This window comes from Balearica regulorum, chromosome 1 (assembly GCF_011004875.1).
Source record: "Balearica regulorum gibbericeps isolate bBalReg1 chromosome 1, bBalReg1.pri, whole genome shotgun sequence".
In the NCBI taxonomy this organism is placed as follows: Eukaryota; Metazoa; Chordata; class Aves; order Gruiformes; family Gruidae; genus Balearica; species Balearica regulorum.
In genome coordinates, this window is record NC_046184.1 from 47,154,220 (window position 1) to 47,172,721 (window position 18,502).

An 18,502-nucleotide genomic window follows, 5' to 3' on the forward strand; every position below is an offset into this window, starting at 1 on the left:
CATCCCCGCTATCAAAACCTTGCCATGCAAACCCAATACATTATCGCAGATAAGTGAAGGTATTGCAAATAGTAAACCTAATGCATGAACAAAATGAAGGATTATATTTTCACTTAGGAGAGACATTATAGGTTTCACAGTTTCCTTATGTCAGTGTTCTGGTTGTGGCAGGGACAGAGTTAATTTTCTTCCTAGCAGCTGGTGTAGTGCTGTGTTTTGGATTTAAGATGAGAATAATGTTGATAGCACACTGATGTTTTCAGTTGTTACCAGGCAGTCAAGGACTTTTTGGCTTCTCATACTGACCTGCCAACAAGAAGATGGGGAGTGCCCAAGAAGCTGGGAGGGGACACAGCCAGGACAGCTGACCCAAACTGGCCAAATGGATATTCCATACCATAGGACATCATGCTCTGTATATAACTGGGGGGTGGACCGGGAGGCGGGGCAGCTTGGGGTCTTGTGGAGCATCAGCTTCCAGTGGTGAGAAATTGTGCTGTTTATCACTTCTTTTTTATATTGTATTATTATTATTATTACTTCCTATTCTGTCTTATTAAACTGTCTTTATCTCAACCCATGAGTTTTTTGTGGTTTTTTTTCCATTTTCAATTTTATTCCGCATCCCACTGGGAGTGGGGGGAGTCAGCGAATGGCTGTGTGATTGTTTTAGCTGCCTGTCAGGTTAAACCACAACAGTTGGATTAATCTTTCAGCATTAATGGAGCTATCCATGCTGAGGGAGATCAAATCTATTATACAAAACCTGGCATGACTTCAGCAGACATCAGTTACTGCAGTAATTATTCTTAGCTTTTTTGTATTTATTTTATTTTATTTTTATGAATGAGGGGAAAATCTTTTCAGGATCAGTTCTTTTTAAAAAATTCTTTATGCTCAGACTTTGAGGTTTTGTTGCTGCTATATTTTCTTCTAATAAAGAATTTTAAAAATAATTTAAAAAATCAATTCCCTGCTTTCTTTACTCAAGAAGACTATCATCTGAGACATTTTAGTCCTCATTTGCAATTAATGTGGATGAGTACAGATGTATTAAGAGCAGGTATGTATGTTTCTATGTGTGCATGTCCTCATACTTGAAAAAAGATGTAGGATTACAATACAATATCCATTGGCTCCTCAGCAGGGATAGTCCTACATTCATCACTGCTCTATCCTCCAACTGAATCCCCACTAAAGAGAGGGCTGTTGGCCTGCAACGGGAGAATGAAGAACTGCTACAGTCATTTCAGTAGAACTGCCCATCATTTAAAGAGAAAGTTAATTTACATAGTATGTGTTTGCACTTGTCTCAGAAGGCTTTTTTATATACTACTATGTGTTTTAAGGACAGATAAATACGTCATTATTTTTACAAAGAGTTAATAGACTGAACCTGAATGAATGTTCTGAAAGAAATCTTTGCAAGTAATTGAAAAATTCAGAGTTAATAATTCAAAGAATGATGATAGATAATTATAGAATAACCCAAAATTACTCAGAATAATTGAATGTTACTCTAGGAATGAGGGTGTTGTACAAAGAACCACTGGTGAAACTGTACCACAGAGGCAGTACTTTAGGGATCAGTTAGGAACTATTTCATTAAATCAAGAGAAGAATAAACAGCCTGATTCAAATTAACACATGGTACAATAAGGGGTTTGTTAAAGACAGAGAACACTGGGGGTTCCTCAGCATGGGATTTAATTATGTGATGTTGTATGTCTGAGGATATATTTTTCAACTGTGTTGGGTTTGCATGGCAAGGTTTTGGTAGCGGGGGTGGGGGGGCTACAGGGGTGGCTTCTGTGAGAAGCTGCTAGAAGCTTCCCCTGTGTCTGATAGAGCCAATGCCAGCCGGCTCCAAGACGGACCCGCCGCTGGCCAAGGCCAAGCCAATCAGCGCCTCTGTGATAACATATTTAAGGGAAAAAACCAGTTAGAGAGAGCTTTTGCAGCCGAAGAGAGGAGTGAGAAGATGTAAGAAACTCTGCAGACACCAAGGTCAGTGCAGAAGGAGGGGGAGGAGGTGCTCCAGGCGCCGGAGCAGAGATCCCCCTGCAGCCCGTGGTGAAGACCATGGTGAAGCAGGCTGTCCCCCTGCAGCCCATGGAGGAAGGATGAGGGGGTGTAGAGATTCCACCTGCAGCCCGTGGAGGACCCCACACCGGAGCAGGTGGAGGTACCTGAAGGAGGCTGTGGCCTGTGGGAAGCCCATGCTGGAGCAAGCTCCTGGCAGGACCTGTGGACCCATGGAAGAGAGGAGCCCACGCCAGAGCAGGTTTGCTGGCAGGACTTGTGACCCTGTGGGAGACCCACGCTGGAGCAGTTTGCTCCTGAAGGTCTGCACGCCATGGGAGAGACCACGCTGGAGCAGTGCGTGAAGGACTGTAGCCCGTGGGAGGGACTCCATGCTGGAGCAGGGGAACGATGAGAGGAGTCCTCCCCCTGAGGATGAAGAAGCGGCAGAAACACCGCGTGATGAACTGACCGTAAACCCCATTCCCCGTCCGCCCTGTGCCGCTGAGGGGGGGAGGAGGTTGAAGCCGGGAGTGAAGTTGAGCCCGGGAAGATGGGAGGGGTGGGGGGAGGTGTTTTAAGATTTGATTTTTTTTCCTCATTCCTCTACTCTGTGTTTCTTGGTAATAAATTAGATGAATTTTTCTAAGTTCAGTTTGTTTTGCTCGTGACGATAATTAGTGAATGATCTCTCCCTGTCCTTATCTCGACCCACAAGCTTCTCGTTATACTTTTTTCCCCCCTGTCCAGTGAACGAGGGGAGTGATAGAGTGGCTCTGGTGGGCGCCTGGCCTTCAGCCAGGGTCAACCCACCACAGATAATATCACAGAATCATAGAATCATCACAGAATCATAGAATGGTTTGGGTTGGAAGGGACCTCAAAGATCATCTAGTTCCAACCCCCCTGCCATGGGCAGGGATGCACTCCACTAGACCACGTTGCCTAAAGGCCCACCCAACCTGGCCTTGAACACTTCCAGGAAGGGGGTATCCACAGTTTCTCTGGGCAACCTGTTCCAGTGCCTCACCACCCTCACAGTGAAGAATCTCTTCCTAATACCAAATCTAAATCTACCCTCTTGCAGTTTAAACCCATCACCCCTTGTCCTATCACTACATGCCCTTGTAAACAGTCCCTCTCCAGATTTCTTGTAGGCTCCCTTCAGGTACTGGAAGGCCGCAATTAGATCTCCCCGGAGCCTTCTCTTCTCCAGGCTGAACAACCCCAATCCTCTCAGCCTGTCTTCACAGGAGAGGTGCTCCAGCCCTCTGATCATCTTCATGGCCCTCCTCTGGACTTGCTCTAACACATCCATGTCCTTTGACGTGGTTTAGCCCCAGCCGCTCGCTCACCCCTCCCCCGGCGGGATGGGGAGGAGAACGGAAAAACAACGGCAAAGCCTGGAGGGTTGGGATAAGGGCAGTTTACTGGGACAGCAAGGGAGAGGGAGAACAATCAACAACAGTGCTGATAACAGATAGTAACAATGGTGATAACAGAGAACGATTTTACCGATCCGACGACCGACCGACCGGACGCTCGACCCGTCCCGGAGCCCCGCCGACACGCCGAACCCGCCCCTGCTAGACTGGCCCCCTTTTATGGTGAGCATGATGTCACATGGTATGGAATAGCCCCCGGCCAGCTTGGCTCACCTGTCCTGGCTCCCTGGGAAATTAACTCTATCCTTGCCAGAACCAGGACACCTTGTACTGGGGACCCCAGAGCTGGATGCAGTACTCCAGGTGGGGTCTCACAAGAGCAGAGTAGAGGGGCAGAATCACCTCCCTCGACCTGCTGGTCACACCTCTTTTGATGCAGCGCAGGCTGGCTTTCTGGGCTGCATGCACACACTGCCAGCTCATGTTGATCTTCTCATCCACCAACACCTCCAAGTCCTTCTCCTCAGGGCTGCTCTCAATCCATTGTCCACTGCCCACCCTGTAGTTGTGCTTGGGATTGCCCTGACCCATGTGCAGGACCTTGCACTTGGCCTTGTTGAACTTCATGAGGTTCATATGGGCCCACCTCTCAAGACTGTCAAGGTCCGTCTGGATGGCATCCCTTCTCTCCAGCATGCCGACTACACCATGCAGCTTGGTGTTGTTGCCAAGCTTGTTGAGGGTGTACTCGATCCTGCTGTCCATGTCACTGACAAAGATGTTAAAACAGTGCCGGTCCCAATACTGAACCCAGAGGAATGCCACTTGTCACTGGTCTCCACACGGACATCGATCTGTTGACTGCAACTCTCTGAGTGCCACCATCCAGCCAATTCCTTATCCACTGAGTGGTCCATCCGTTCAATCCATGTTTCTCCAATTTAGAGACAAGGATGTCCTGCAGGACAGTGTCAAGCGCTTTGCACAAGTCTAGGTAGATGACATCAGTGCCTCTTCCCTTATCTATGCTGTAATCCCATCGTAGAAGTCCACCAAATTCATCAGGCACAGTTTTCCCTTAGTGAAGCCATGCTGGCTGTCATCAATGACCTCCTTATTTCCATGTGCCTTAGTATAGTTTCCAGGAGGATCTGCTCCATGATTTTGCTGGGCACAGAGGGGAGAGTGACCGGCCTGCAGTTCCTCTGGTTTTCCTTTTTTCCCTTTTTAAAAATAGGAGTTATAGTTCCCTTTTTTCCCCAATATCACTTGATATGGGTTTCTGTAAAAATGCTTTAAGATATGTGAGTTTAGAAATCAGTTAGATTTCCTTTTTTTTTTAATAGACTTTTACAAGTACATAACTAATATACACTAAGTATTTAGCAATTTTGCATAGGGTATACAAAACTGTATTTATGAATAATGCTTCAGTGACCAGCCTTCTCCTGTGAGCAGGAGATATGATAGGATAGACATTCTTAGACACATAACTTAAATGCATAAACTGTTCCTCCCATCTGTCTCACCATTTAAAATTTGCCTTTCTGTGCTCTATTCATCACTTAGCATATGAACATTTGATCACAGGTTAGTGAGGTCTCTAGGAAACAGCTCATTAATTCAGAATTTTAAAAAGTGAATTGTGAGTCTGGATTTCTCAGTTTTCAGATGTTCCAAGTCCAGTGAGAGATCTAGATTTTTAGAATGCATCTTCCAAGAAATTATCCTTCTTAAGAGTGCCTAAACTCCTCAAACTCCCAACAGGACCACCACTGTCTAGAAATATTAGATAAGTTGCATTTCTTTGCCATTTGTAAAACATAAACTTCAGGGAGGAGCAACTGTTAATTAATTAAAATCATAGCCAAGGGTCATATAAAGTCATTATTATGAAACATGCTATCATCCAAAACAACTTTATCAAGATACTCCAATCATTTTGCCTTCTACACTCTTTTTTTCCTTTTTTTAGCCTTTGTTTTTGCAGAGTTTCATGTACCTGAATCTTTAACAGAAATAAAACATAGTTGTCTTCTTAATGGGACTATCCAAATTAATAAATCTATATCTGCATTTGCAGGTACTAGTAAGCCAAATGTCAGTACTTCCTTCATCAAAATTGTACTATATACATTGTGGGTAAACAGAAAAAGGTACTTAATACCTGTTCTCACTGCCTTCATGTTTATGGTTTTTTCACATAGACTTGTTAATGCTATCTGCCTCATAACCATCTATGTATTTTTGTTGGAGATATCTGATGAAGCTGATAAATGACATCAAATTCCAGATGAAGATGGTAATAATTTGCTTTCTACAGAATTTATTCTTAAGTTTGTCAAAAGCTAGGCTGTCTTCCTTACTACTAGCTGTTGTTCATCTGCTTACATTTTTTCTAAAGCTGTGACGTGGAATTATTTTTCATGAGTAAGGTAATAAAAAAATCAGGAAAAATGACCAGTTTTTAAAGAAACTTTTCTGTATTTCCTTTATTTTACAAATCAAACTTTCCACACAACTATTGACTCCTCTAATAGTTATGTGGAATGTAATTTGCAGTACAGCATTCCTCTAAGCTGGTACTGCACTATGTCATCACAGCCCCATTTTGTGCATAACACTTATGGACAGCATGGAATATTCTAACTCAGAAAAGAAATGTCTTTTTAGCCCCAGAGCTTCTGCTCCTCAGAAGAGGAGCATAAAATCATTGAAAGAATGCTGGAAGGGACTTCAAGAGATCACTTAGTCATTCTTTTTTTCCTCCCTCAACCAATTATTTCTAGGGCTAGCTTGAAAGATGTTTGCTAAGATTAAAATTTCCAATGTGTAATGCAAATCTCTCCTGCTCCATTTTAAGCTCTTTAATTTTTTTCTATTGACCATGAACATGAGAAAGGGATTATTCACTTCCTCTTTGAAGCAGTTTTTATGTACTTGAATTCCATTAGCATGTTTCTCTTTTGTCTTTGTAGACTCTAAACAACCCAATTAATCCAGTCTTTTCTAATAATTCGTGGCTTTTAAACCTTCAATCATTCTTGTGGATCTTTTTTTCCCCACTTTTTCCAATTGGTTCATGTTATGCTTGAAGTGCAAAGATTGCAGCTCAGAGATTACAAATGACATATTTTATATGACAGGGCAAATATATTATTTGGATGCCTTAAGTATCATTCCCTTTTTTACAACAGCATGAAAGTGGTCATTCATAAGTAGCATATAAATTTAAACCACAAACCTGTTTTGATGGGCTAGTAGCATCCTCCCCAAACTGTACTTCTGCTCTGAATTACCACCTAAATGTAGATCCTTGCACTTTACTAAGTGTATCTTGACCTCCATGTGTTTATATGTAAATTGTCTCCCAATTCTATATATAAACAATCAAAGGCATTCTCATTAATTAAAATATTAGCCACTACATATCTAGGACTGATGTCTGTTGAAAGTTGATTCTCTTCAGGTATTATCCTATCATCTTGAACCACTGATAATATTTCTGGTTGTGATCATCCAGCTAATTATGAACCCACCTCTAAGCAGTTTCATTTAGACTACTCTTACCATTAGAATTCTTACCAGGTATCAGTTGGTTGTGGTTTTTTTTAAAATATGTCAATAACTCGGTAAAAATTTAGATATATTTCTGCTATTGTTTGTCCACTACCTACTGAAGATGTCAGGCAGCAGTTGCTCAGCAACAAGTTGGGCCAAAACAGTGCTGGCTCTTAGTTAGCTTATATTTGTCCAGGAGCTTGCAACCAGTTTTCTTATTTTCCAATAATTTTCCATGCTCAGCCTACAGTTTTCTGCTCCTTCTTTTTCCCACTTTTTAAAGAGAGGGAATGTATTTCACTATTCTAGTGTCCAAAAAATGGTTCTCATCACTTTGTTCCTCAAAAATAATCACTATTATCTCTGAGATTGTTTCAGACAGATTTCTGTGATCTTGACGTGAATTTTATCTAGGTTCTGGTCTGTAAAGCATTCTTGAGTCCTTTCTTTGCCTGTTCAGGGTGGAAATTTCATCCTTTTGATCTGTCCTTAATTGCATTAGTCCCTTCTGTATAATGAAACTAGTTTTAGTGAAGACTGATTCAAAAGAGTCATAAAGCTCTTTGACCTCCTCAGCATTATCTACTCCCCATTATGTCCTTCCTGATTTTTCCCTTCTGTTTGTAATATTGTTATATGTTTGTCCTCACTGTTTGAGGACACTCAATGAAAAGCTTGTGACTCAGCTTTTCATTATAAATTTATCTACTATTAAACTCCTATCTTTTCCTTGTATTTAAATATCAGTTGTCAAGTAGAAACTTTTACAAAGGTTTAGTGAAGCTTTATTGGACTTAATTCAGTTCTGTTTTGAAATCAAGTATTCTGAGCTGGACACTAAAAAATCTTTAGAAATTTTGTGTTCTTAGCTGGAAACCAAGATAGCAAACTGATTTCTGATTAAAACCTCAATGCAGATTCATCCCAAGTAACAAATCTCTTTTCAGGAGATATCTTGAATTTTATCTTTTTTTTTTTTTAAAGAAAAAGTGCTTAGCAAATCAAGACAATGTAAATAAAAATTCACTGCATATCTTAAATTTGATATAATTAATTGCTATTTATTTTATCATTTACATGATTTAGATGCTTCACAAAGCTCTATATGTTCTAATTAATTTCACAGAGTAAAGAAAACAAAAATCTGTATGTTTAATATGTTGCTGAAGCTCAAGAATGCCTTGATAATCCTCAGAAGCAGGCATTACAATTAAAGTGGGTAATTTTGAGGGCACTTTATAATTGAAAAAGTCAAAGAAACACACATTATTGCATTCAGTATGCTATGTACATACACTTTTCTTCAGTTTCAGCTTATGAATTTTCATGAGTATTTTATTTTCTCTTCTCATCCTGTATCAGTTATCTCAAGTATTACAGTCAATTAATCATATGATAAAGCTGATGATATTACCTTTTAGTTTCAAATCTTAACAGCAATGAAGTAATCAAGAAAGGTATTGAAGACTGCATTAACGGGGGAATGGCTCTATAATATAAACAACAGTACTATCACAGTTCTAAAATGCTGATAATGTCCCATCAGGAACAGTGTGCACAGTGCTGATAACTATCCCACAGGAAGGAAGTTACCTCAGAGGAGGCGAGGCATAAGAAAACAGAGTCCTATATCCCAGAAGCCTGTTTTGACTTTCCTATACTTGAGGCTGAGTTTTCAGAAAGCAGAATTATTCTTCAGAATGATATAAATGCAAAGAAACATGTGAATGGCTTGTACATTTTTGCTTATTCATTCATTCTAGTAAGAACAAAAGTACATGCTGCATTACTAAAGTGCAAGAAGGGAGTGAGGTCCCTGATGATCCTATTAGCAAAATTCAGAATTTGCCATATGAGCCAGGAAGAAAAACAGAAGCTAGAGAACTGTCTGAAAAGATGACTAACAAACTTAAAGAGCATGCTGCAGCTTAGTAGGGATAATTACCCTAAAGTATATATGTTAATTTAAAATATTTTTTCTTCACAAATAAGGTTTAATGCATTATATGGGTAAACTCTTCTTGTGAGGTTTCAGTTCAGTATTGTCAGCCACAGGCACTCAAAAGTTATTTTAGTACCACACCTTGTGCCCACCCCACCCAAATGATGAGATTTGGTAAAGAGCATATGCAGGGGTTAGTGAGTTAGTTTGTTTTTGTACCTCACTGGGAATGTTTATCCTCGAACTAATACTCAGTCTGGAAGGCTAGAAACTTTTTTGGTTTTCAATGAAGGCTGAGGTTTCTTAGGTAATAATCTGTTTTCAGCAGCTCGAGTTTCAAGCAACAAAACAAATAAGGCAAATCCAACAAAGAAAACCCCACCTATCACATGATTGATAAGAATAAAACCCTTATATCACAAAATTTGCCAACACTACTAATGTTTTCCATATAGGCAACAGATCATGAAAACATATGGATCTTGCAGACTTCACTAAATCCATGCAGCAAAGACAGTGCCTGCCCTTTTCCCTAAAAGCATGAGGCATGGCACAATAAAGAAGCCACACAGTTCTTTGCAAATCCAGACAGAAAATGGTTATCTCTGTAAGGACTTTTGTACCAGTTTTACCTCCTCGAAATGGACAATGTGTTCCTATGCACTTCTGACAATCCAGGAGGACTCCACCTCATACCGAACAGCAAAGAAAAGAAGGATGAATAGTATTTAAGACAACCCTGTTCTGCCTGTTGACTTTTTAGAATCCCATTCTGAAGTTCTTAGATCTGGTGTATATTGTGTATAACTTGGCTCTCCACTCACAAGTTGTAACTTTTATTAAGTGTACTGCTTTGGGCTGGGATAGAGTTAATTTTCTTCATAGTAGCTAGTATGGTGCTTGTTTTGGATTTGTGACCAAAACAATGTTGATAACAGGCCTATGTTTTAGGTATTGCTGGGCAGTGCTCAGGCAGCGTCAAGGCCTTTTCTGCTTCTCACCCCGGGGGTGCACAAGGAGTTGGGAGGGGACACAGCCAGGACAGCTGACCCCAACTGACCACAGGGATATTCCCTACCATATGAGGTCATGCTCAGGAATAAAAGCTGGGGGAAATGTGGAGGGGACTGAGGAGGTGTGGTGGTTGTCTTCCCAAGTTACTGTTACACGTGATGGAGCCCTGCTTTTCTGGAAATGGCTGAACACCTGGCTGATGATGGGAAGTGGTGCATGAATTCCTTGTTTTGCTTCTGCACATGGCTTTTGCTTTCCCTATTAAACTGTCTTTATCTTAACCCAGAAGTTTTCACACTTTTACTCTTCTAATTCTCTCCTCCATCCCACTTGGAAGCAGTGAGCAAGCAGCTGTGTGGTTCTTGACTGCCTCGCTGGGCTTAATCCTTAACCCTCACGGAGACATCCAACTTCCTACAGACAAGTACTAGTACTCAGTGCCATCTTATAGGCTGTAGGATATCTGAGAAGTCCGGAGGGGGATTGACAGATATGACACGTGACCTGTGGCACATCATGCATGACCTGACTGGTAGCTGGAGGCAAGGAGAACAGCCAGGCCTAGAGTACCTGAAATGTCACTAGACGTCTATATTTAAGCAGTTGAATCACTTCCTATGAATTTTGAATCCTGCACACTTTAAGTAAACAAATATTTTTGGTAGGATAAAAGCCTAAGAATATAATGTGAAGGTAGCTGAAAAAACAATCTCGTCGCCTACATAGCCACATTGCACATACATAAATACCAACATTAGAAGCAATATAATCAGTACCATTAGTTTTGTTTTATTTTAGTACACCCGCTTGCTATTAGCAGACTCTGCTTCTAAAGCAGGGGTAATTTATAAGCAGAAAAATCCTTTAAAGAGAAGATTATATAAAGTTTATTTGGCTTTTGCTCCATGTCATAACACTGAGATGGTAATGCTAATAGGGTTAAGGTAGACAATACCTGGAATGACATGATCTAATTGCAGTTGGGCTGTAAGATATCCATCAATCCCTTCCAACTTGAACAGTTCTGTGATTATAATACTACAGGTTCCTTCAGAACAACACTAAATTATGTTGTCCTACTGGTTATTAAGCTTATGTTCAACATAAAAGCAAAATAAGAGTGAAGTCAACTACTCTGGCCATTAAAACATAAGTATGGGTTCATGTACAGGTACATCCAGGTCCATGTTTTACCTGTTTTTATTAATCTGTTAAAAAGTTTCTCTCTTGTTGATGTAATTTGACATACTAATTTGATTGAGGGCACTATTTTAACCTGCTGTCCTGTTCTCTGACTACACATTACACCATCCTGTGCAACATGCTCTATGTGATCCTGCTTTAGCAGGGGGGTTGGACTAGACGATCTCCAGAGGTCCCTTCCAACCCCTATGAGTAATTTCCAGGGCTCTGAGCTTTTGACACCACTGCAGCAGAAACACCATAACATTAGAAACCCTTGTCTGCCAAAAGGGGCAGAAGGAGAAAAGGTTACAGTGCCCACCCCATGTGTTAGGAGAGTCACCAGAGACCTGTGGGTTGAAGTTTTCTCTAGCTCCAGAAGAGACACAGCTGTCCCTTCTCTGCTGGCCTGCACAGCCCCGTGCTTCCCTAAACATGGAGAATGCAAACACAGCTGCTGAGGTGGAATTGAATCAAGCTGCTTTTGCTTCAGCCCTCACCTATTTTTTAGTGCAAAATTGTAAATGAAAAGAGCCCTTTGAGTGAGTTGTGGCATGCATTAGTTTTAATTTGCTTTAGCTTTAGGGGCATATATGTTAACATCTAATAGAGCTTGATGATTCACCTTTGCTGCTGAGGGCAAAATGATTTTTCACTCAACTGAAGTGCAAACAGTTTGTTCTATAAATCTCTTCCTGCCCTAAAAGAGCTGTGTTCTTACAGAAATTGTGACATTGTAAGAAATGCTCATGCCTGAGTTCAAAAAAAGTCTTAGAAGTGTAGAATCATCTGCCACAGCTGATGCATTAAAGATGAGTGAGAGCAAAACAATATCTTTTGTGTTCTATCTTGCAATTCATGTAATGAGAAGTATTCTGCAAGAACTATCAGCAGAAGCAGTTAACAGAATTTGCAACTTTTTCTTCTGATGAAAGGTCAAACTGGCCCATTCTTGAGTCCAGGCCCTTCATGGTTAGTCTAAAAGAAAGATGTGTCAAGATCAAAACAGCCTGATCAACTGAATGCTTCAGAAATGACAGCTGATCTGAGCTACTTTTCCAGTAAAGCATGTCTTTAACGTCAATCTATATTGATTCTGACAAAGATGAGCAGTCAACATTTTCTGTCCTTAAATTACAAGCGTACAAGGAGGAGACTGGAGACAGCTGCTACTTGTTTTCCAGGGAGGAAGTTGTGTGTGGTCTTTTGTTTTTTGAGGTTTTGTTGTTGTTGTTCAAAACACTTGCTGCTCTTAATTTTTCTGCAGGTTTATTCAAGGAGTGAAAATTTGGATGTTCAGGAATTAGCATGTTTGTATCCATATTCTAATCCAATTTTTCTTAGCTTTAAAATATTATCCAAGGTTATGCACATTTGTGCATAAGCCTGAAATACTCTGGGAGGTATTGCACTGTATCAAAACAGAGAAGCTAGTGAGGGGTAATAGCACCCTTGTGTCACTCTTGATGGCTCTTTAAAAGGAATCCAAATGCAGTGGAGGGTGAGAGAAGTTAAACCTCTGAGAAATTACAAATTTATGCTGAAATTTATGGTTAGGCATAACAGAGTGTATCATATTGATGCATTCCCTTAGTTAATTCATTATTTTTTGAGATTAATTCCAGTTGCAAAGTTTAGTTTTTGTTTCATTGTAAATAAGAAGTATCTTTTATTATTTGTTGTTTATTAACTTCAATATAACTTTGAAAAAGTAGAACTGTCTTGCTGCTTCAGGATTGCTGCAAAAGACAGTTTTGCAAAATATTTTAGTCCACCCTGTCTCTTTCCAAACAAACCCTGTGCATATCACTCACAAACTACATTTAGCTTTCTTGGATTCAGACAATTTTCTTCCAACTTGAGCTTGAAGAGCAAATTTCTCTCTTCAAATATGTAATGCTGTCATTGTCCAAAGCCTATTTTAGTTGTACTGGGATAATGTTATTATATTAACAACATGGAACTTTATAATTGATTAAATGTGTTTTCATGCAACAAAGTTTGTCTTTTTGTAAATTAATATAAAGTTTGGCTTAGATAATACAAAACTTGGGATTCCACCAAAGAATTCCACCCAAACTCAAATCATATGTACAACAGCAAAGAGTGCAAGAGAAATAAATCACTCTGCATAACGTAAATATCAGGACTTGTTATGGTAAACAGGTATTTAAAAGAAAAAATAAGCACATCAGGCCCAATAAACTGCAAGTCACATTCCACATTTTCTAAAGACCATGCAGCAAATGAGAGTGGTAAACTCTCAGCCCCAAGTATATTCTGAATTGAGCAAACTTTCAATAACTGTCCATAGGTTTCTATGACAACAATATTTCTGGCACATTCTTTATTATGACTACCTCTCTTACAATGGATAGGAGGCGATGTAGACAGAGTGTATCACACACACTTTTAATTCACAACAGCTAAAATAACTGTACACCCTCTTGGGTGGGAGATCCTAAAAGACCACTTTCATTTTCTCTGACTTCTCTATACTGCTTAAGCATCACAAAGAAACAGTAAACAACATTCATATCCATTTTCACCAAATAGGCTTACATGAATATGAACGAGGGAGGACTAGTATTTCATATTTCTAGTTCCATTGCGAAGAAAATCATAGCTATTTTGGTTAATGCTGTTCCTATGAACAGTTTGTTTATACTTTATTACTGGCAAAATTCTATAGATGATAGAATAAAAGTATGCATTTTCATAAATTCTATGAAGAAAGTTGTATTTACCTTAAAATTACCAGGTAGTAAGGATACTTGGGTTTCTGAAAATATACGGAGGTGTGTATGCGTGAGCATATGTGTGTGTGAAGCCGGAGACAGGTATCTTGCTGTCAAATGATTTAATGTATTTAAGAAGAGAATTTCAGAGCTCTTCTCCAGGGCAATACTGTGAAGTTCTGAAGATTGGCATTTTTAGCACAAACATATTAAAAAAGTTTATTCTTCCACTCTTCCTTTTAAACAAATCTTGGAAGTGTTTCCTAAAGTTCTCTTTTATAATAACTGTCAGAATAACTGAGACTAATGGTATGAAACTAAGGAAAAGTAAATTTAGTCTGAGCATCAGAACAAATGAATGGTGAGGAAATAACCAGAACTCCCAGTCGGAGAGGATAAAGCACTTTCATTTGAGTGATTTAGAACTTGGAAATCCACTTCAGAGAAAAATCCAGCACTTGGCAAAGAATGACCCGGATGAGTATTGGTTGCTTAAACTCTTTCTAAGCTGATTGTGTGATTTGTATGGTAGACTATCATTCAATCTATTTACTTCTTATTGCTCCTTTATGATAATGTAGTTGGTATCATATAACATTACAGATTCATCTCTACAGCATTTTTACAGAGCTGCTCAGGCAGACAGTTTTTAATAGGGCCATAATCCCAGCTGAAGAGAAACCTGATGTGACCATTGCTCAAAAAGGTAAAAGGAATCTGAATTATTTATACAGGTTTCAGTAATCTCTTGATATTTATTGGGAGCATGTAACTGAGAACAGTTATACTAAACTATATCACTGTAATAATTAAGAATATGGTTAAAATTAAAGTTGTATTATGTATTTCTCTACTTTTCATTTGAATATGGTGATATTACATCCAGTTGATTTTTATTAAAATAATCCGTAATGAAACTTAGCTTCCCGCGTATCTATATGCATGCTATATGTATATGTTCAGACTTTTTTTTTTATTATTCAGACATTCCCAATTCACACTGAGGATCAAATACTTTGAAATTGTTCAGAGCTTCTAAGATTCTGCTTTCGCTATATATTTTGGAGGATTACACAGACACACAGATGCGTACTTTGTCTGAAGATTTCGTAAATAGTCTTTTATCTGTCAAAAGACAGTACACAGATGAAAAGATGCACTGAAAGTTCATGGCGAGCTAAATTCTTTTCCAGAGTAGTTGAGATGTGACTACAAAAAGCTGGTGTTCAGCAGACAGGGCTCTGACAGAGTTTTTTGCATCACAGGTTCATTTGTTATCTCAGGAATTCCACTTCCCCCAGCAGGGTCTCGATGCTCACCACCACCACTTCAAATTCCTAAATAAGACCTCCATCTTGCCCTCACTCCTTGTGTACTAGCCAACTGAAACTGCCTGGTAAATCCATGCGACTGAGAAATAAGCCACAGTATGATACAGCTTCCTTTCCAAATTAAAACCAACCCAAAGAAGCAAATAAAAAATGAAGACTTTCAAACAGAAGGTGGAAAGCATGTGAGCTGGCTTATAGATTTGTTGTAATATTCCAGTATTATTTCCTTCTTCCAAGAAGCCACAGCAGATTGATAACCACAGCCATAATGTCTAATGCTAATTTTTCTCATATTTTTTCAGCATTTTGCCCTTGGATAACTCAGTCAGTATCCCATGGCTTTCAAAAATTCTTATCCAACAACAGAGAAGCAGAATATCTTCAGAACCTGAACAATCAAAGTTTAGGCATCTGATGATCTTTCCAAATATACAGATTTCACTTGGTGTATCTAGAACTTCGAAAGAAAGGAAATATGACAGAAACAAAGAAGCAATTTTCAAAAGTCACTCTCTTCACAGGACGAGAACAAGGATGAAAAAATCATGATTGTGACTTTGAAAGCTTTTGGACCCACTGACAATCAGGAATACCAAATGTTCTCTCAGTTAAAATAGATTTGATAAGTCATTTCTTTGAGCACCAGTAACAGATGCTTGAGTGTATGTTGGGAGTGAAATAAATTACATTCTCATTTACATACTTCTGTGGAATTTAAAATTTGGAATCAATAGATTTTTCTCATGATTTCTGGATGCTCTCTGATATGTTTTCCACACCTTTTCATGCTATGGCTTGATAACAGTACTTAACACTGATGAAGAAATAGTTGCTTTAAAGACTAAATCTTGTTCACTTTAATTTTAAAGCCCTTGACTCATCTTTCTCAGAACATCTCCTGAATTAGAGGATTACTAATTCAAAGCCATGGTTTAGCCACAGTTTTTCATCTCTTGCCGATCTCTTTCATACTACTTTAATTTCACAGGTATAATTCTCCAATTATTTTAGCTTTACTGATTAATCCTTATAATATGGATATTGATACCAATTTTCCAAGATCACATTACGGCTGGATTTAGCAAAGTATGACTGTGGCAAAAAATACCTGAAATGTACATAACTATATTCATCTTTAAATTCAGCTGAATAATAGCAGCAATAAATGCTGTTTAGACTGAGAGAGTATTAGTTTTTTCAACTGTTCCTTAACATAGTTCTTTCATAAGACATTAATAGGAGAAATGCGTACAAATGAAAATGGATTAGTAATGAAATGTGGTAACAGAACTCAAACTATCTTTTATTATTTTTGTTTCAATAATGTAATATTTGAGTAAACAATGTTAAAAAGCTAAGTCTTTCTAATCTCATTCATCTTTTGACTATTTGGAAATTAAAAGGAACAGTTTGTCCCTTTGAACTATTCATCAGATAAATAATGCAATACTGAACAGGAAGCAAAGAATTAGAATCAGTGGCGTGTAACCATATCTGTATCTATTTAGTAATGTAGTTCTTGAGTATTCTTATTTACCAGAAAGCGTGCATTACCTACATTTTCAATGCTGTAGAGCACCAGCTAGCTTCCTATACCCCGATGAAATATATTTTGCATGGTGGCAACCTATTTCCTTGTTGAGTCTTTTGCATTGAAGTGTGAGAATGCTGACAAGAATAGATGACTTACCACAATCTCGCAGCTTTTTTATAGGCTTATTCCAGGAGAAAAATGTCTGACTGCCACGTGGATGCTTTCACAGTGAAATTCTCTAAAAAAGCCCTCAAACTGATCAGAGGCAAAGAATAATGACATTTCTCTCAGAATGCTTATGCCTCATTCCAAGGTGGATAAAGCATTCATGGAGCCAGGAAGACCAGCAAGAAGCAAAGGAAAACCCAGCAGAGATCACTTCAGGTAGCTTTGCATAAGTTTTCATATTTGTCCCTCAGACTGCATGGGTTGCTCTGTACTTTCCAGAACTTTATTGCTGCTTTTTGAAAGATGCAAGTTATGAGAAGGTCAGATGTCCTTCTTAGGGCATGAACTTAGATTCTGGCGCTTTTTTGACCAGTTGGTGTTGTTTTTTGGAGATGAGCACAATATGAGGGTCTGATTATACAGTGTGCTGCCTACCAACAAACCGTCAGAATGTGTCAGCTCCACAGCCAGCTATTGCTTTGAGATTAAGTTTGCTTTTCACCCCAGTTTCCTTGAAGCGACCAGCCAAACAACATCAAAAGGTTTCCTACCTGTATGACTATTTTTCTGTAGAAAATACACACACAAATTTAGCTACATCATATAAATAGGAAAAAAATCAGCTCTTCTGAGTGGGACAAGATCAAAGGCTTGAAAGAATTCACCCCCTCCTTCCTTCCCTCCTCTGTCCCTCCCTCTGCAGCTACTCTTTATCCTTTTTGAAGTTAATCATCTTTTAATTACTTCTAACATTTGTTGTAGCTCCTTTTTGAAGACTCCTCTCGTGTTAGAGGATCCTTTCTTGCTATGTCTCTTAGTTTGTGTCTACACTGCAGAAATTTTTTCCAGCTGAGCATACTCACTTGTTCTCAGAGTAATTTTTCCCGGTCTCCAGGAGCCTCTGCATTGCCCACCCACAGCCAGAACACATAACCTGGCAGCCCTCCTTCCTGCTGCCCAGCCGCACCTTCTTAAACAAAGCATACAGGAAACAACACATATACACTGGACCAAGAACAAACAGATTTAAAACTTCTGCCATCTTTCACTTAGTTCACACCCTCCTTTTACCTTAATTGCTGGATCTGGAGCTGTGCCAATGGCTAACTGCTGAAGTCTCCTGAGTTCTGGCATGGATTTTAAACAACATGAAATAAATAACATGAAATTGGAAGATTCCATTTAAGTAACAGATTTAAAAAAATCTGGCAGATTATAGTGTGACTGATTGGATTACTAGAGTGAAATTAATAGTTTAAAAGTTACAGTCTCTGCATTCTGTGTCTCATTCTTTCCAAGTCTACACCAATGAAAGTAGATCAACATTTAGCCCTTTAAAAAAGTTTAAAGGATATGGGGTTTTTTTCTGTTGAATCTTATCACTTCATTCCAACTGAAATGTAAATAAAATTGTACTCAGGAATACTTGATTGCTCGCCAGAATTTTTGAAGATAGTCTCTGAGGCTGGTTGTTTTGCTTCAGACTTTGCTTTGGAGGCTTTTAAGATCATATTGCAGAAGTTCTGAATATTTAAATAAAAATGGGCACTTTCCCAAGTATAAGGCATATTTCTTGCTTCTGATTAGGATAGATTTTTGGCAACTGCTTACAGTTGTTACACTTG

The 18,502-nt window shown here is 39.0% G+C and overlaps 1 long non-coding RNA gene across 1 annotated transcript in view; it reads left to right on the forward strand.

The window, feature by feature from the left end:
- Positions 1–16,883: 16,883 nt before the first annotated feature.
- Positions 16,884–18,502, forward strand: part of LOC142600988 (uncharacterized) — a 76,303-nt gene continuing 74,684 nt past the window's right edge. Inside the window, exon 1 of the long non-coding RNA XR_012834525.1 lies at positions 16,884–17,093. This is a non-coding gene — a long non-coding RNA (uncharacterized LOC142600988). The remainder of the gene's footprint in view (positions 17,094–18,502) is intronic.